We start from the raw sequence: 19281 nt of genomic DNA on the forward strand, positions 1-19281 counted from the left end.
CTGAGACAACTAAGTCTCGGGACCCTTCTACTAACTAGCTGTTCTTGTGTGTAGGGTCAGCCTGGAAGGCCTGTCAACAGTATTTGGTACTTGTACAGTGGCTGCACCCGACACATGACTGGAGATGAGTCTTTGCTGTTTGATGTCAAACCATTCGACGGAGGACATGTCTCCTTTGCTGGTGATGTAGGAGGAGAAATCACGAAACAAGGCAAGGTATCAAATGGAATCCTGACTTTCGAGGATGTGAACCTTGTGGAGCAGCTCAACCACAATTTGCTCAGTGTCTCCCAAATCTGTGATAAGCATTTCTCAACCCTCTTTACAGAAAATGAGTGTCTAATTCTCAAACCAGGTTTTAAAGTCCCCGATGAGTGGATTTTGATGCGTACTCTGAGGCATAATGATGCATACATTCTGGACATGAGAAGCAATTACTCAATGGGGACTGCTTCTTGTCTGCTGTCCAAGGCCTCGGAGAATGACTCGTCCCTATGGCATCGACGCTTGGATCACGTGTAACATCTCGAGAATACTCCATTCAAAGATTGGGCTAAAAATGACATTTCTAGAACTAAAGTGAGTGTAAAATGAAAAATTTGGTTTTCCAGAACCATCGCGCTACGCGATGGGCAGATATAAAAGAGTATCGTGCTACGCGATGATGATTCCCAAGAAACCAGAAAAAATGGGGCGCCGCGCTACGCGATGACCCAGAATAAAGGGGCATCGCGCTACGCGATACCCCATTAAGCAAACCAGGGACAAGTGGCCAACCACATGTCACCACATGGCAACTTTAGGGGAATTGCGGCATCGCGCTACGCGACGGTCTCCAAAATTCGCCTATAAAAGGGCAATTACGGGTACAATCCCCATTCATCCAATTTCACTCTCATTCTCACCTAGTTAACCTAGGAGTACGTGCCAAGAGTCTCCCGACGTTTCGAAGGCTTATTTTCGCGATGAGACGAGGTTCGGTTTTATGAAATTCGTGCACGTATCGAAGTTTTAACATGCTTTAGAACAGATAAGTGAGTAGGAGCGAAGTTTTGCCAATCAAGCTTCCATTCCACATTAGTATTAACATTACCGAGTACGTATTAAGGTAGGGGTTCTGCCCAAATATTATTTTATTATTATATTATATGGCTTAGACCATAGTCAGGGGTATAGCCCAAAACCTTGATCATAATTATGTTTATAATAGCTTTATACATGCAAATGTTATAGTTAAAATAATGTTTCTTTATGATTAAGAAACATAAGCTTTTACATACAAGCAGATATAATAGTTTCTTCATAATTAAGAAACATAAGATTTAAATACCGGGGTAATAGTCAATTCAATGTTTCTTCTTGACGAAGAAACCTATCAATAGATATTTCTTCATGAAGAAGAAACTTAACACATGATTTGTAACAAATGAAAAGACTACGGGTTTAAACATTTTATTCAAAAAAATGATCAGTCAAGGTTTATAGCTATCAAAACCAGACTAAAGGTCTGTAGCTGGATCAAGAGACGATCCGAGTATTTATATAAACTTATTTTATTATAGATCAATCATCAATCATTCACAAGGGTTTTCAAACGAGATTACCACATCATTCAGAAAAGACAATCACAATCACAATCACAGGTGAATACCTCAAACCTTTTTCAGTCAGTCAGATAAACGGGTTGTTTATCTTAAACAGTCAGTCAAATATGAGATTACGTGATCTCTAAATTTTAAGGGATTACGTGATCCCTAAGTCACAAGGTAGATAATAAAAGCAACTCAGACCGAGTACACATGTGTATGGATCCAAACACATCTGTTAACCTTTCAATCAAGGCTACGTTGCCGCATGCTAACAGACATAACGAAAGTTCTCCAATGGGCAACAGTTATTGGAGAACCATAATTGTGTGTGTATGTAAGTGGCACAAGTTCCCAGTTATAAGAGACGTTTTTGCTGAGTTTATCCCAAAACTATCTTGTCAGTCAAATGTTTTCAAGAGTCAAAGATTCACCAGCATATCGTTGACGTATTTTTCTCCCTCATTACAGGAAAACAAGTATAGCACAGATAGCACGGAATTAGAGTCATTCATGGAGATAGATGCTCATAGATGAAGATGGCTCAGTTTTTAAATAAATGAATTATTATAAACATGAATAAACAAGGTTTGTAAACCCAAAATACTTGGATATTTATTATCCAAGAGATTTTTAAAATAAAATAATATTTTATTATAATCAAAGACTTCCGCTAATAACCCGCAACTCTGATATATTTTCAAAACAGGTACCAACTACGGTGTCATTCCTAGGCCCTAAGTCAGGGTGTGACAGGTTGGTATCAGAGCCATCGACCTCCCTCAGGTAAGGGAAAAGGGTGTATAGGAACCGCTTTACTCCTGATCCCAGTATCTAGTAGTGAAGACTCGTATCAGACCTCAATGGAAGAAAATTCATATTCCTTCGATTCCAACATCCCACTAGCCCATATCATTCGAAGACTAGGTGTGCAAGGAACATGATCAAGTGGATCAAGTAGATCCAGAAATCAATAAAGTCAAAGGGAAAAGGAATAATGACTGATCCGGAAGAAAATCCTCAGGGGCAGGAATATTTTAGTTACCCAACAAATCAGGATCCATACTTTGGTCATCCTCACAATGAAGGCTGGAGCACAGATTATGAAGTACTGTACATCAGAGATGATTCAACATGTTATGGAGTAAATGTTACAAAAATAGCCGACGCAATGCTCAACTATATAGAGATGGAAGAAGAGAAGGAGAAAGAAAGAGAAAAAGGAAAAGAAAAGAAGACCGCCGAGAATATCAAGAAGGATAGCAAGATCAAGAAATTAATTATCCGCTGGAAGAAATAATAATAAGAAAAGTAGTAGCTATAAACAAGTGTAGCTATAATAATTTTGTGCACTCTTGTAACTACAATAAGATGAATAAAAGATATGTTTTAATTTCCCCGAATATTGAACTTGTCTTTAAAATTTTATTGTAGTATATCAAGAAAAGAAAGCACAAATTAACTGAGTAATATCTCTGATATAATTGGAAGTAAAAGAAGATCCATCAATAAGATTAAGGAAAAGTCCAGGTGAACATATTTCAAAGGATAAATTTCTCCAAGTCAACGAGAGATAAAGTATTTTAATAGGAAAAGACCTAGAAAGAGAACAAATATAATCAGAAAATCACAAAGTGGTGATGAGATACATGAATTTGTCATTCACACGATTATCTAACATCATCCTTCAATCAAAGTAAAAGCATTGAGATTGTGCCTTATGTGATATAGATAATCTCAAGAAAGAGATATTGGTGATAAAAAAAATAAAAGGAAGAGTCAACAAGAGGTCTTTTATAATTTCTCTCGAAATACGACATATCATAGCATAAATCGATATTTCATACCCATATTGTCTATTTAAGTATCACGCAATTATTTTTAACGTTTATTATCAATAATATATTTCTTTTATACTATATAAATTATGTTTACAGAAATGTCGAATCCAATCAATCAAGAGAACAATGATGAAGCTTCAAATCAAAGAAACAACAGAGAAGTATTAGAACATGCCCAGGAGATTCCTGAGCAATTTATGGTCCAAGTACAAGAAATGATTAATAATGCAAGTCTCCATTTTGGTAGTTTTAGTCCCTGGAGTTCGTTTTGAGCGTTTTCGGAGAATTTTAAGAACCGAAAAGGGTGTTTTTTTATCCAACAACTATAAAACAAATATTTAACATACAATTCATCATTTTGATAATATCGAAAGGTTCGGGATACAAAACGGGTTGGGTTTACATTAAGAATACAAGTATAAAATAACCCGAAATTGACAAATGTCACAGTATCCCCTACTTTAGGAAATTTCGTCCTGAAATTAAGATGATGTAAATAAATATGGATATTTCTCCTTCATCGAGTCTTCTCGTTCCCATGTAAACTCCGCGCCACGCCGTGATTCCCATCGAACTTTAACTAACTTAATGCGACTTTGCTTGGTTTTCTTTTCATTGCGGTCCATGATTTCAACGGGTCGTTCAACCATAATCATTGATTCATTGACTTGTATTTCGTCAAGAGGTATATGGAGACTACCTTCGGCTAAGCACTTCTTGAGATTTGAAACATGAAAGGTCGGATGAACACCGGTGAGTTCTTCCGGTAGTTCGAGTCGGTAGGCTACTTTTCCGACTCTCTCAAGAATCTTGAATGGGCCTACGAAACGGGGAGCTAGTTTTCCTTTCTTTCCAAAACGAACAACTCCTTTCCAAGGGGATACCTTGAGAAGGAAGAGGTCGTCGACATTGAATTCGATCGGTTTTCGCCGTTTGTCGGCATAACTCTTTTGTCGACTTCTAGCGGCAAGTAGGTTCTTGCGAATTTGGTCGATACAGTCGGTGGCTTCTTGGACCATTTCGCGTCCGGTAATTTGAGCTTCCTCGATTTCGTTCCAACTAATCGGGGAACGACATTTGCGACCGTAGAGAGCTTCGAAAGGAGGCATACCTATGCTAGAATGGAAACTGTTATTGTAAGAGAATTTAATGTAAGGAATGTGAGAATCCCAATTCCCACCGAAATCGAGTACACACGCTCGAAACATGTCCTCAAGTGTTTGAATCGTACGTTCGGATTGTCCATCCGTTTGAGGATGATAAGCGGTGCTAAGATCAAGACGAGTTCCCAAGGTTTCTTGAAGTGATCGCCAAAAATGAGATTTAAATCGAGCATCGCGATCGGAGATGATAGTCAAAGGTAAACCGTGGCGACACACGATTTCGCGAACGTAGATTTGGGCAAGTTGCTCAACGGAGTATTTTTCTCGAATTGGAATAAAGTGAGCGGACTTGGTTAATCGGTCAAGAATCACCCAAATGCTATCGTTGCCTTTTTGTGTAGTGGGTAGTTTCATTATAAAGTCCATAGCAATGTCTTCCCATTTCCATATAGGGATTGGTGGTTGCTCGAGTAACCCAAAGGGTTTTTGATGTTCGGCTTTGACTTTAGAGCAAGTAAGACATTTTGAAACGTACGTTGCTACGTCTTTCTTCATACCCGGCCACCAAAAGGTAGAACGAAGATCAAAATACATTTTATCCGCACCGGGATGAACAGAATATCTTGACTTGTGAGCTTCATCGAGTATGCAAGTACGAAGGTCATCGCGATCGGGAATCCATAAACGATTGAGATAATACAATAAGCCATCGGGTTTTGTTTCGAGTTGAAGCTCGGCTCCACATGACATTTCGTCGTACATGTTGCCTTCGTCAATAGAGGTTCGTTGGGTTTGATAGATTTTGGCTTTGAGATCGGTTTGAACGGTGACGCTAAGAAGCAATACGGATTTGACATTAACCTTCCGACTAAGGGCATCGGCCACGACATTCGCTTTACCGGGATGGTAGCGAATTTCGCAATCGTAGTCACTAAGTAACTCAGCCCATCTTCGTTGTCTCATGTTGAGATCTTTTTGGTCAAAAATGTGTTGAAGGCTTTTGTGATCGGTAAAAACCACACATTTCATTCCGTAAAGGTAATGTCTCCAAATTTTGAGTGCGAAAACGACGGCACCAAGTTCAAGATCGTGAGTCGTGTAGTTCTTCTCGTTGACCTTGAGTTGCCTTGAAGCATACGCGATAACTTGACCTCGTTGCATGAGAACGCAACCGATACCTTGATGAGAAGCATCGCAAAATAGTACAAAGTCGTCGTTTCCATCGGGAAGGGTTAGAACAGGAGCATTGCAAAGCATGTGTTTAAGAGTATTAAATGCTTCTTCTTGTTTGGATCCCCATTCATAAGGCTGTCCTTTGTGAGTTAGGGAAGTGAGGGGTAAAGAGATCTTGGAAAAATTTTGGATGAAACGCCGATAATATCCGGCCAAACCGAGGAAAGATCGAATTTCCGTGGGTGTAGTCGGAGTCTTCCAATCTTTGACGACTTTGATTTTTGCGGGATCAACATGAATACCCTTGTCGTTGACGATGTGTCCCAAAAATTGAACTTCCTCTAGCCAAAATTCACATTTTGAGAATTTGGCGTAAAGTCGTTCTTTTCTTAAGACTTCGAGAATGGAACGCAAGTGATGCTCATGCTCGGCTTTGGATTTAGAGAAGATGAGAATATCATCAATAAAGACAATAACAAATTTATCTAGAAACGGTTTGCAAACGCGGTTCATGAGATCCATAAATACCGCGGGTGCATTGGTTAACCCGAAGGGCATGACCAAAAATTCGAAATGTCCATATCGAGTACGGAATGCGGTTTTTGGAATGTCTTCTTCGCGAACACGCAACTGATGATATCTCGATCGAAGATCGATTTTGGAGAAACACGTTGCGCCTTGGAGTTGATCGAAGAGGTCGTCGATTCGTGGCAAAGGATAACGATTTTTGATAGTAAGTTTATTGAGTTCACGATAATCGATGCACATGCGAAATGAGCCATCTTTCTTTTTCACGAAGAGGACGGGAGCGCCCCAAGGAGAGAAGCTTGGATGAATAATCCTTTGTCAGAAAGTTCTTCGAGTTGGTTTGATAACTCTTGCATTTCCGACGGGGCTAAACGGTAAAGAGCCTTGGCCACGGGCATTGAGCCAGGCACAAGATCGATTCGAAATTCAACCGGACGAATTGGTGGAAGACCGGTAACATCATCTGGAAAGACGTCGAGGAAATCACAAACAATGGAGATATCTTTGATTTTTCTTTCCTTGTGGTCTTTTACCACCGCTTGGGCTAGGAACGGAACATACTTTTGGCGTAAGTATTTTTGCGATTGAGAACACGACATGAGATTGAGCCTTTTAGGAAACATTTTGCCGTAGACCTTGAGAGTTTTACCGTTGACAAGCGGAATCCGAATGAATTTATCATAACAAACGACTTCGGCACGGTGCAAAGATAACCAATCCATGCCAACTATGACATCGAAACTTCCCATTTGCATCGGAATGAGATCGATGGAGAATTTACGCTTACAAAGAGTGAGAGAACAATTACGAAGGACCGAGTTTATGGTGATAGAATTTCCATTGGTGACTTCGACAGAAAAGGGTCGAGAAAGTTTAGTGCGAGGTACGGCAAGAGTAGATTCAAACTTTAATGAAATAAAACTTCTATCGGCACCTGTATCAAATAATATAGAAGCCAAATGCTCGTTCACTAAAAACATACCGTTCACAACATCGTTTGCCACTTGAGCTTGATTAGCATTCATCATAAAAGCTCGTCCTTGGTTACAGGGATTTCCTTGAGGTGCATGAGGTGGTGGAGGAGGAGGTGCTTGGATGGCTTGCATGGGTTGGATGAGTGGTGCATTGAGTTGGGGAAGTTGAGGTTGGTAGGTTTGGACTTGGTAGGCTTGGGTTTGATAGTAGGGTATGGTTACGGTTTGGGCTTGGTTTGCAAAAGTGAGTCGTGGGCAATTGTTGCGGAAAGGATTTGGGTCACCACAGTTAAAGCAAGCTCGGGGTTGTTGAGGAGGGTTTTGCGGGTAAGGTGCAAAGCGGTTTTGGGTGTTTTGTGGAGTGGTTCTTGGTTTGTTGGGTTGAGTACGTTGTGTGGAACGACATGTGTTATTTAGATGGCCAAAACGGTTACAAATGGTGCAATGGCGACAAGGTAAGTGAGATGGGTGATGAAGTTGACAATTGTTGCATAGTGGAAAAGTACCGGTATAGGATTTTCGACTTTGTGGGGGAGCTTGGGGTTGTTGTTGCGGTTGCGGTTGGGTAACTGCATAGTTTCGGTGGTTTTGTTTGGGTTTCTTGTTGTGGCGGGAAGAGTTTGAGTAGTTGATGGCTTGAGGTGGTGGGTCAACTTTGGCTTGAGGTGCGGGTTCGGTTTTGCTTTTATCACTTTTCTTCTTGATGGTTAGGGTACCCGCCTTAACATGGTTCTCCGATAGCGCACCGGCTAGAGTAATTGCATCCTCAAGGTTCTCGGGTTTGCTACTCATGACTGAGTCCCGAATTAGCTTGGGTAAACCTCCGATGTATATGTCGATTTTACGTTCGAGCGGGGTAACCAAATGAGGTACAAGGGTGCTCAATTCATGAAAACGGAGCTAGTAAGTGGCATTATCACCACTTTCTTGTTTCAATTCCCAAAATTCGGCTTCAAGCTTTTGGAACTCGTGTTTGGGACAAAACTTCTTCATCATGAGTTCCTTAAGTTCGGTCCATGGAAGCGCCATGGCAATTTCCGCCCCTTGGAGATGCATAACACTACCCCACCACGTAAGAGCAGTTTCCTCAAACATGCTCGAAGCGAAATTAGTTTTCTTCGCTTCGGGGCACTCGCTGTGTCAGAACACACTTTCCATCTTTTCAAACCATTGCAACAAGGTAGTCGCACAGTTCGTACCAAAGAATTTGGTTGGGTTAGCACCGGTAAATTGTTTATACAAGTAGGGAGCGGGTGTGGATTCAACGGATGCTACAACGGGTGGAGGTTGGTTTGCTTGCAAGTGAGTTAGGAGTTTGGGAATCACAGCGGCGACTTGTTCGGCTACTAAAGCGGCCATCTTGCGTCTGGAGTCCTTGCGGTAGTGGCGTCGTAGCGGAGGCATTCTAAAAATTATAAAGAATTGTAGTGAGTTTGAGGGCATTGAGTTTAAAATAGAAGATGTATGTAACCATTTTTTTACGTGAATCCTAGTGTCATAAGGATGAGAATGTTAGTAGAAATAAAGTTTATACATAAACCAAATGATAAAAACGTATATATAAGTATATGTTTCAAAGTTTCGAGAATTTAAAATTTGGACGTTTTGAAGGGTTGAAATTTGTATATAGTCGGAAAAATCGTACATGAACCACCATGATTTGATATTCCGAAAAAAAAAAACAACAAAATTTCTTGTAAACATATATATAGTTGGGAAAATCGTACATGAACCACCATGATTTGATATCCCGGCAATAAAAACTTATGTAAAAGTAATATATATGGAGTCGAACATGTGCACGAATCACTGCGTCTTTCATGTTGTTGACTCAAATCATGATAATAACATACAATAAAACGGAGATACAACGAGATGTTAAAAACACTTGTCCACGTATCACCGTGGCTTTTATGTTTTCAACATCAAAAATAAGGAGGCGACCGGAACGCTCGCATACGACAACTTAAAGTGTCAGCTCATATAACTCGAGTTGCTTGACCTAGAAACCAACACTAAACCCAATCATCCCAGGTAAGTAAATCACCTTCGATTCTTGGAATCTTTTTTTCAAATGATCGAATCAAGTGTTTCGTTCCCTACGGTTGTCACAAAACAAATTATAGAACCTAGCTTTAAGGAGATTGTAAACAACGAGATCCAAGTTAAGCTTGTGATCCATAAAACACAATATAAAAACTAATGTTTTGTTTTAAGGTAAAAATACCTTAGAATACTATTGAAAGTGTGTGTATGTGTACATTTATGATGAGATAGATTTTTAAACAAGTTTATAAATAATTAATAAATGCAATAAACAATCAAGTAGGGTAAACACGTATGAGCACACGTATAGGGACCCTAGGGCATAAACTATACTAGGCTGTTACGTCTAACCACCTATCCTATAGTCGATGGCTCTGATACCAATTTGTCACACCCCGACCAGTGAAGGCGGAAACGTCGAGGCGCGACATGATTGCTCATTGCACAATGACACTATAAAGTTAGAATATTTAAACAACTCATTTAAATCCATATCATCATAAATAACACAACAATTGTTCATACAAAATGCCAAATAGATAGATAAACAAATAACTTGTTCTTTTATTTTCTAATATCCTAAAGCCAAGATAATAAGTTTCTTCAAGTAATCCAATCAAGCTAACATCAAACCTGTAACATTGCATAAAATAGAGTTTGTCAACACGAAGGTTGGTGAGCAATTTTCATAGTTTTGGACAATAAGTATATAGTATGAAATCCACAACTAGTATATGAAAACAATAAATAATAGCAACAATTTAGAAAATAAAACCGTCAATAAGAATACATTGACGACAATAATGAAATCGTCAATAAGAATGATTACCGACATGCCAAGTATGTTTAGAAATTAACTAAAATTAATTTAAAATATAATCTTGAAGAAAAATATGAGTTTTGGTGGCTAAAAACACACTTGTGTGTCTTAAGCGAGTGAACTCGGTTTAGTTCGGTTTTTGGTTCCGTCCTTGACTCGGAATAAGACCGAGGATGGTTACCACACACCCAATTACCATGGAACTTGTAAAATAACTTATAAATAATAATACTCAAGTTTTACATTCAAAAAGTTAACAATAAAGCTTTTAAACAAAAGTTCGGTTTTTGGTTCGGTCCTTGACTCGGAATAAGACCGAGGATGGTTACCACATACCCAATTACCATGGAACTTGTAAAATAACTTATAAATAATAATACTCAAGTTTTACATTCAAAAAGTTAACAATAATGCTTTTAAACAAAAGTTCGGTTTTTGGTTCGGTTCTCAACTCGGGATGAAACCGAGGCTAGTCACCACATACCCAATACCATGGAACTTGACAAATATGAAAAATAAACTAAAATATGTAGAATTTAAGCAAGTATAACAAGTTATATGGTTAGATTTGTTAAATATATAAACAAGGACTACAAAGTCCTCCATGTAACCTTGCCTTACTAGTCCGACATTTCAACCGGCCGAGACCGGAGAACTGAAAGACCGAAGGTAAACAAGGAGTGTATATTATATATATGTTATACCATCAAGCTTTAAGTATTGAGAAGTTAGTTAAAATGAAAGATTAGCTTATGAAGAACAACCTTTGAATTCAAGAATTTGAGAGAGAAATGAAGAAATGAGCAAGCACAAATGAAGAAGATGGGTGTGTATATATAGGTGTAGGTTCCTGGACGGATCGTACACGGGATGTCGCTATCTGCGCAGGTGCGGAATCCCTGCGTAGGTAGATACGAGCGTAGAATACGTATAAAACAAACACACGAGCAATAACCGAAACACGTTATATTGATAACCCGAACACGTGACACGAGGTCACTATTACAGACTCTGACTTGTAAACACGTAACTCTCACTGAAACGAAACCTAACCAAACTCGCGAACTACTCAACTGTTACGGTGAACAGTTTATATAAACACGACAACTTCGCCTCAGGCGAAGTTGTCCATAACTTCGCTTGTTCAACAAGTTCGCCTGAGCGAACTTGTTAACAACTTCGCTTGTTCAACAAGTTCGCTTAAGCGAACTTGTTGACAACTTCGCTCGTTACATAAACATAAACATAATCAAAAACATAATTACATTACAGACTCGATTACAAACGTTAGGCTATGAACTACTGACATACATGTACCAACAGACTCCCCCTTGGCAGTAGCTTCATATCTTGATCTTCAAAGCTTGAGTCTTGTAATCTTGTATCTTTACGCGTGCGCTCCTTCTCTAACACATACCGACACCACCCTTTGATATTTCCTTGCTTGATCCTTCCAAGCAGGAATGTAGAAGATCTTCTTTTCGTTGAGTATCTTCAGATCAGCTTGCGATAGATTAACAAGATGCATCGGGTCGTAAACCCTAAGCATTTCTTGTTCATCCTCATCTTCCATTACCGCCTCCGCTGTTTCACAATCCACGAACCACCATTTTAGGTCTTTGAGCACGTCCTTGGGCATAAGCTTCATCGGTACTTCTTTAAGGCACCGGATCGGTTTATACTTCATAACCATCCAAGGCTTTCCATCAGCTCTCAAACCTCTATCCTTGTCTTCGACAAGTTTCCCCTTTTGTGGTTTCAGCAGCTCAAACTTCTTCTCCTTAATGCTCTCTTTCCATACGATCTTTCTGATGACTCTAGCCATGTTATTGTCACTTCGATTTATCAACCCCAATCTGGCTAAGTCTTTAACCTCACATTCAGGCAGTGTGTTTAATGATCTCAAAGTTCTCCTGAAGTACTGAATCCCGTCATATCTTTTGATCACGAAGAGCCGCAGCTGCTCATCATATATCCAGCAGATAATACCTTTCTTTGCTTCAGCGTATCCCTTAATATTGTAACTCTTTTTGAACATTTTAGGGACCGCCGGTTTCTTCGTCTTTACGAACCATTGAGCACAACCTTCCTTCCAATTCGGCTGCTCTTCCCATTCAGTATCTTCCACAACTGTCTCATCACCCATATCGGGCATCTCAACCTCTGGAATCTCATGTTCAATATCTTCATCTACTATCTCCCCTTCTTCTATCACATTTTCAACAATAATTTGCTCACCGATCTTCTCAATCTCATCATTCGGCAGCACATCTTCTTCAAGCATAAAATCATCATCATCATCTAGCTCTTTCAACGCGTCGATTACATCATCAACATCATCATCATCACCAGCTGCGCTTGTAGACTCCCCCTCGGCTGTGGAAGTACCAAGAGCTATAGAAGTTCTTGGCAGCTCACCACCTGCACCTTCCGGTGCATTGGGATCATCGTCATGATCTTCTCTCCGTTTTGTCCTCAACTCATCTCCCCTACAGCTCATCTCCCCCTGAGATGACAAGAACGCTTTCATAGCGTCTATGATCTTCCCATGCTCGACCAGGAGGGAGGCCTGTAGTTGGTTTGCTTCCACTAGGCTTTGAATAGTCTTGGACTGCTCAGCTACGATCCGCTCTAGTGAAGCTATCCTTTCGGAGTCTGAAGTAGGCGTTGGAGTTGGCGGGACATCAGCAGCAGAAGTGACCGCAGGTGGTACACTTGGTAACCCTGCAGTAGTAGTGACTGTAGACTCAACAAATCGTGCTACTACCACCGATGGAGTAAGCGATTGAGGTGGTAGAGACACAATTGTTGGAGTCGACGTCTGGACGGCAGTAACCTGTGCTGTAGAAGGAATAAGAGACATACCAGACAAGGCAGGTGGAGCAAAACGTACCAGCCTTGAAGTTTCTCCAGCTCCCGAACCCATACCTGTCCGTTCTCTTCTTGAACGTCTGAGCACTAGCTGAACTGCTTCTTCTTCATCATCTTCCTCGTCATCGTCGTCAACCGTTCTCATCCTCTTCCCAATCGTTCTCTCCCTAGACACCATCAATCGTCTAGCTTCAGCAAATGTCTCATCAAGATCGGAGTCAGCTACCGAAGTAACTGCTCTAGTAACATCCATGGCCTGAGAACCCGAGACATCCATATCAAACAATCCTTGGCCGCTAAAAGCAGCATCAAGGTCGACGTCTTCAGCAGTAGGAACAGCAGGCGCAGCTGATACAGCATGAGGTGCTGCCGCCTGTTGTGGTCTTGGGTCTCTGAACTCGTCCCCACCAGCAGGAACATACTCCGGGTTGACAAGATACCCGAACAGTGGAGTATGCCTGGGACGCAGCTCAGGCTTGCTTCGTGCGCTAGAAGTGCGACACTGAGCAAAGATACGCTTCGTCACACATTCAACGTATCTAATAGGGCGTCTCTGAGGTAGCAACGGAGCCACATGATTGAGAATCATTTGTAAGAATCGAGGATACATAATAAATCGCTCACGCGCCACAGCCCTCCTCTGACGATCAATCTCGTAAAATATCAGCTGACTAAATGAATATCTTATGTTGTAAGTCAGGGCAGTCATGGCAGACTGCATTGTCGCGCCCATTCCATCAGTTCCTGCCTTCCTCCCAGACATGCACACGATCAAGACGTGCATTAGGAAGCGCCACTGATCTAACAAAAATCCTTTTCTCCTCTGCGTGTCCCCCAACGGACCTGAATAACCCATCCTGAGATATGCCCCATCACGAAAAGGAGCGACGAACTCCGTTGGGTCATCCCTCGTTTCTTCTCCAAACTGCAAAGCCAACCGTATATCTTCTGAAGAGAACTGCACAACATGACCATTTACGGTTGCTCGCATCACCGGGGGCTCAACCCGGCAATCATACTCTACCGACTGCCAAAAGTCTTCAATGTTAGGTAGTGAAATAGGCAGGGTATTCGTGATCGCATGGAAGATCCTTGAGCGCAGGAGAAATGTGATTATTTCCCTGTAGTCCTCCACGCCACTTGCGTCTGGGTCTAACATGATGTACTGGTTATGCGCTGGAAAGAACTGTCTTTGATCATTACCGTCATCACCACCAGCACCGCCAACAGCAGCCATATCTGCACTAAACGAACCAAGTTAGATAACTGTTAAGCAACTCACAAGTTCGCGTTATACCATGAGCGAAGTTGTGATTAAAACTGTATAGGCGAACTTAAAGGTGAGGCGAAGTTGGGAACAACTTCGCTTCATCTGTAAGTTCGTCTAAATAACTGTTAAACAAATTGGTTTAGGCGAAGTTGAAGATAACTTCGCCTTATCACAACATCGCCTCAGGCGAAGATAAGTGTTAGGCGAAATTAAGCTACAGGCGAAGTTGTGGATAACTTCGCCTTAGGCGAAATTAAGCCCCAGGCGAAGTTGTGGATAACTTCGCCTAAACCCTAACTTCGCCTGAACTTAATCGGCGACTGTTAGGATTCCAACACCGGAAATCCGGAGTTTTCGGCTAAGTTCGACGATCAAGGACATCAATACACATGATATTAAGGATGTTTAGATGAAAAGCCTGTCCATGCACACGTTAACACAAGTTTTTAAGATTTCGGTTTTGAAGGTCCGACGACCCGAGGTCTCGAACCGGGTAAAAACGATCAAGAACGAACAAGTTTGTGAGAGATATCGACAACACATACCCTCAATGATAATAGAAACTAGAAGCAAAGATCGAAAACGAAAAGAAATCAAGTTCGCCGGAAAATCGGAGCTCAAGTTCGCTGAGAATTTTGAAAATAATGATATTTACTGTTTGAAAAGCCTTATATGGGGTCAGTGTAGTTCAGGCGAAGTTAAGGATAACTTCGCCTAGGCGAAGTTAAGCACAAGTTCGCCTGATTCAACAACTTCGCCTATATTTTCAGAATCAACCCTTTAAGTTTGAACATTTTGCAATTAACATTTGAAAGTTTCATAAAGAGTTAAACAAAAATGATCAAGTCTAAGTAACCAGATATAAAATAATACAACTACAAAAATAGAAAAACTTATAAAAATTTAACGAAATAAGGGATCAAATTTCAGTCTAGTCAGGGACCACTATGTTTTTAGAAAAGATCCTAACAGGAATCACACTCACTACGTGACTGTCATATAGATCCGTGTTTAGCCGTATTATGACATAGAGAAACAGGTTGTAAGCATGTAAATAACTTAAATGGTTTTCATCGTTTCTGTGATACGGATTAAGGTTCAATTTAGCTCAAAATTTAAGTGGGCAACAACTCAGAGATAATGAAGCCTTCTATCTATTCTCAAAGCGTATTTGGCTATACCCAAGTCACCCCGAATTGACTTCGACCCATAGTGTCTGATTAACTTGTAGATACTCGTTGTCTGCTTCCCGTTCTCTTCTCACTCCAGAATTGAGAAGTCTTGATTGTTACAATAACTCATAAGTACTTAAATTTTTTATTTTTTTTGTCCACACATACTTATAGACTTCGGAGTACTAAACCACTGCAAGTCCCGAATCTGGATCACTGCAGTGTCTTGAAATGCTTTCTTCACGGGAATCAGAACACTTACGGGCTCGTGTATAACTGGGTAGTCGCTTTTCTGCCTATCATTCGGAAAGAAATGCATGAAGACATTCAAAACTCTTAAGGAGTTTCCACGTAAAATCGAGTAATTTAAGTTAATATCACATACACTTTTACGCACCATAAAAAATTACCATGACATACAATGACTGTCCTAAAGTCTTTTAAGCCTAATAACTTCACTAGTTAAGCACACACAATCAGTATATATATCATTTTCCAAGGTTGGATCAACTTTCTGTTAAACATAGCACATTTACTTCATACGAAGTAATAGACTTGAAAAGTAATTTCATTTCCCAAAAAAATTTTGACTTCAATCGCCCCGTTCACGTCAAAGTTTTCAGGTAAACGGCAATCCTGAAGATCCAATGGATCAACTGGACCGACCACATACAGGTATGTGTTCTTCTAACTAAGTATGAACGACTAATTTTCAGCGATAGAAAGAAAACACATCATAAATCGCCCCGGTCACTTTCAGTCATCTGGTTAATGGCTATCCTCAAAATCTACAAGTAGAAGATGAGGACCAAAACATATCCTAAGACATGTCCTTCCAACTGAAATAACCGACATAATTTTAAGCGATTAGTGACGTTGTTTTTTTTTTTTTTTTTAAGACACAAAAGAAAAGCATGGTTACTCGGGATTGATCATCCCGTTTAGCTCAATTAGGTTTTGAAATCTGGATTTATCAAACGCTTTTGTAAATAAATCAGCGAAATTCTCGAGCGTATCGACTTTTTCGATCTTAATCAGTTTCTTCTCAGCACAATCCCGTATGAAATGATGACGAATGTCAATATGTTTGGTTTTACTATGTTTCACGGGATTGTTAATTACTGAGATGGCTGCAGTGTTATCAATTAAAATAGGAGTGAGTAAGAGATTCAGACCATAGTCGCGCAATTGTTGCTGAATCCACAAAACCTGTGAACAGCAGTTGGATGCTGCCATATATTCCGCTTCACATGTTGAGATTGCAACTGACGTCTGTTTCTTGCACTGCCAGGAAACTAATCTTCCACCGAGAAACTGACATCCTCCTGTTGTCGACTTCCGACTCTGATTGCACCCTTCATAATCAGAATCAGTATAAGCAACCAGTTCCACGCCTCCCTTCGGGTACCACAACCCTAGCTTCGGCTTGCCCTTGAGATACCGTAGTATCCTCTTTGCACCTTTCAAATGAGATTCTTTCGGATTTGCCTGAAAACGTGCACAAAGACAAACAGCAAACATTATATCAGGCCTAGAAGCAGTTAAATACATTAATGAACCTATTATCGCCCGATACAGAGTTGGGTCCACATCTGCGTCACCATCTGATTCAGCGCCCAATTTGTGATTGACGCAGATTGGAGTGTCATATGGAGAACTGTCCTCCATCTTGAATCGTTTGAGCACATCATGAACGTACTTCGTCTGATGAATGAACATCCCGTCCTTCTTCTGATCAACCTGCAATCCTAGAAAGAAAGTTAGTTCACCCATAGCACTCATTTCGAACCTTTTCTTCATGACATCCTCAAAATCTTGACACATGGAGACTCTTGATGCAGCAAATATGATGTCATCCACGTAGACTTGAACTAGTAGGAAGTCGCTTCCTTCTCTCTTCACGAACAGTGTGCTGTCAATTAAACCCCTTTCAAAACCATTCTCGAGCAAGTAGTCCGATAACGTTGAATACCAGGCACGAGGTGCCTGATGTAATCCATACAGCGCCTTGCTCAACTTGTATACGTTATCTGGGAAGTCTGGGTCAGGAAAACCCGGAGGTTGCGCAACATACACAACCTCATCAACTTTCCCATTTAAAAACGCACTCTTCACATCTAGCTGAAACACCTTCATTCTCTTACATGCAGCAAACGCCAAAAACAATCTTATCGCTTCCAACCGGGCGACAAGAGCGAACACCTCATTGTAATCAATACCCTCTTGCTGATTAAAACCTTTAACAACCAGCATTGCCTTGTTTCTAATGATAATCCCCTTTTCATCCCTCTTGCACTTAAACACCCATTTTGTGCCTATAGCATGCACATTCCTTGGTTTTTCAACCAAAGTCTAGACTTCCATCTTCTCGAATTGAGTCAACTCTTCTTGCATGGCCTCGACCCACGAGCTATCCTTAAGAGCCATTTGATAATTTTTCGGTTCAATCTGGCTAATAAAGCAGGAGTACAGACATTCGTTCATTATACCCGTTTCTTTAATGCTTGTATAAACACAGGTGTGCTCAGTCAAGCTACTTCTAGTTTGTACACTGGAGGACACATCACCTATAATATTCTCCAATGGGTGATCTTTGTGAATTCTCGTGGTCGGAACAGCACCGACATGCAAATTATCTTCCAAATTTGAAGAGATCTCATCAATGGTTGTTTCTGGCTGAGAGTGAAATGGATTGATAAACTCATCTTCAGGTAAGGCAGCAGGGGTATCAATAGTGTTTGATGTGGAAGGTTGACTTTTCTCAATAAGCTGTCGTTGCAATAGATTCTCTTCCTCATCAAGTATCATCTTCGACGCAATTCTTTCTTCTTCTTCAGAAATTTCCAAACTAGGGATGTTAAATGACTTAAACAGCTTAACATAGTCGAAAAGCTCAGCAGGTCCATTGCTTGGTTTTGGCGATTGGTAACTAGTAATGTCGGTGTTACACACCACCTCCACCTTGCAAGTCGACGTATTGAAGACCCGTCTGTTGGGAGTCCCAACAACATAACCGACTAAGATTCCTTCATCGGCTACTTCACCAAATTTCGAATTAGTCTTCAAAATCGAACAAGGAGACCCGAATGGTTCAAGACCGCTCAAGTTGGGCTTCCTTCCATGCATAAGCTCGTAACATGTTTTTCCAAGTCTCTTAACGGTTAACACCCTATTCAGAACATAGCAGGCTGTAGCAACTGCTTCAGCCCAGAATATCACAGGAAGTTTTGAATCTGCCAGCATAGTTCTGGCTCCTTCAATTAAAGTTCGGTTCTTCCTTTCAGCCACTCCATTCTGTTGCGGAGTATACGGAGCGCTGTATTGATGTTCAATTCCTTTCTGAAGACAGAAGATTTCCATTTCAAAGTTCTTGAACTCTGTTCCATTGTCACTTCTGATGTATTTAACTGATTTACTCATGACGTTCTCAACTTTTGTAATTAGATTCTTCACCATTTGAGCCGTCTCATCTTTCGATTTCAGAAAATATACCCACGAATATCGCGAGTAGTCATCAGTGATCACCAAGCAGTAAGACGTACCTCCTAGACTTTTTACATTCACGGGACCGAAGAGATCCATGTGAAGTAGTTCTAGAGTACCGGCAATAGAGTTGATCTTCTTGGTGAGATGGGATTTCTTGTGTTGCTTTCCCTTCTTGCATGCTATACATTTGTCTTCAAAGTTAAAACTTTTTAAGGGAACGCCCATCACAAGCCCATTCTTGACAATGAAGTTCATCTTCCGAAGATGAATGTGCCCCATTCTCCTGTGCCACAATTCAGATTCTGATTTGGTTGCTTTCGTCATTAAACAAGATTCTCCCGTGGCCATTTCAGTAGACCTCATATCCATCACATATGTATTTGTTTCACGTGGAGCTTTCATTACTATCCA

Source organism: Bidens hawaiensis, unplaced genomic scaffold (assembly GCF_021521415.1).
Source record: "Bidens hawaiensis isolate Kalapana, Puna unplaced genomic scaffold, B.hawaiensis_p1.1 tig00004003_1, whole genome shotgun sequence".
Classification (NCBI taxonomy): Eukaryota; Viridiplantae; Streptophyta; class Magnoliopsida; order Asterales; family Asteraceae; genus Bidens; species Bidens hawaiensis.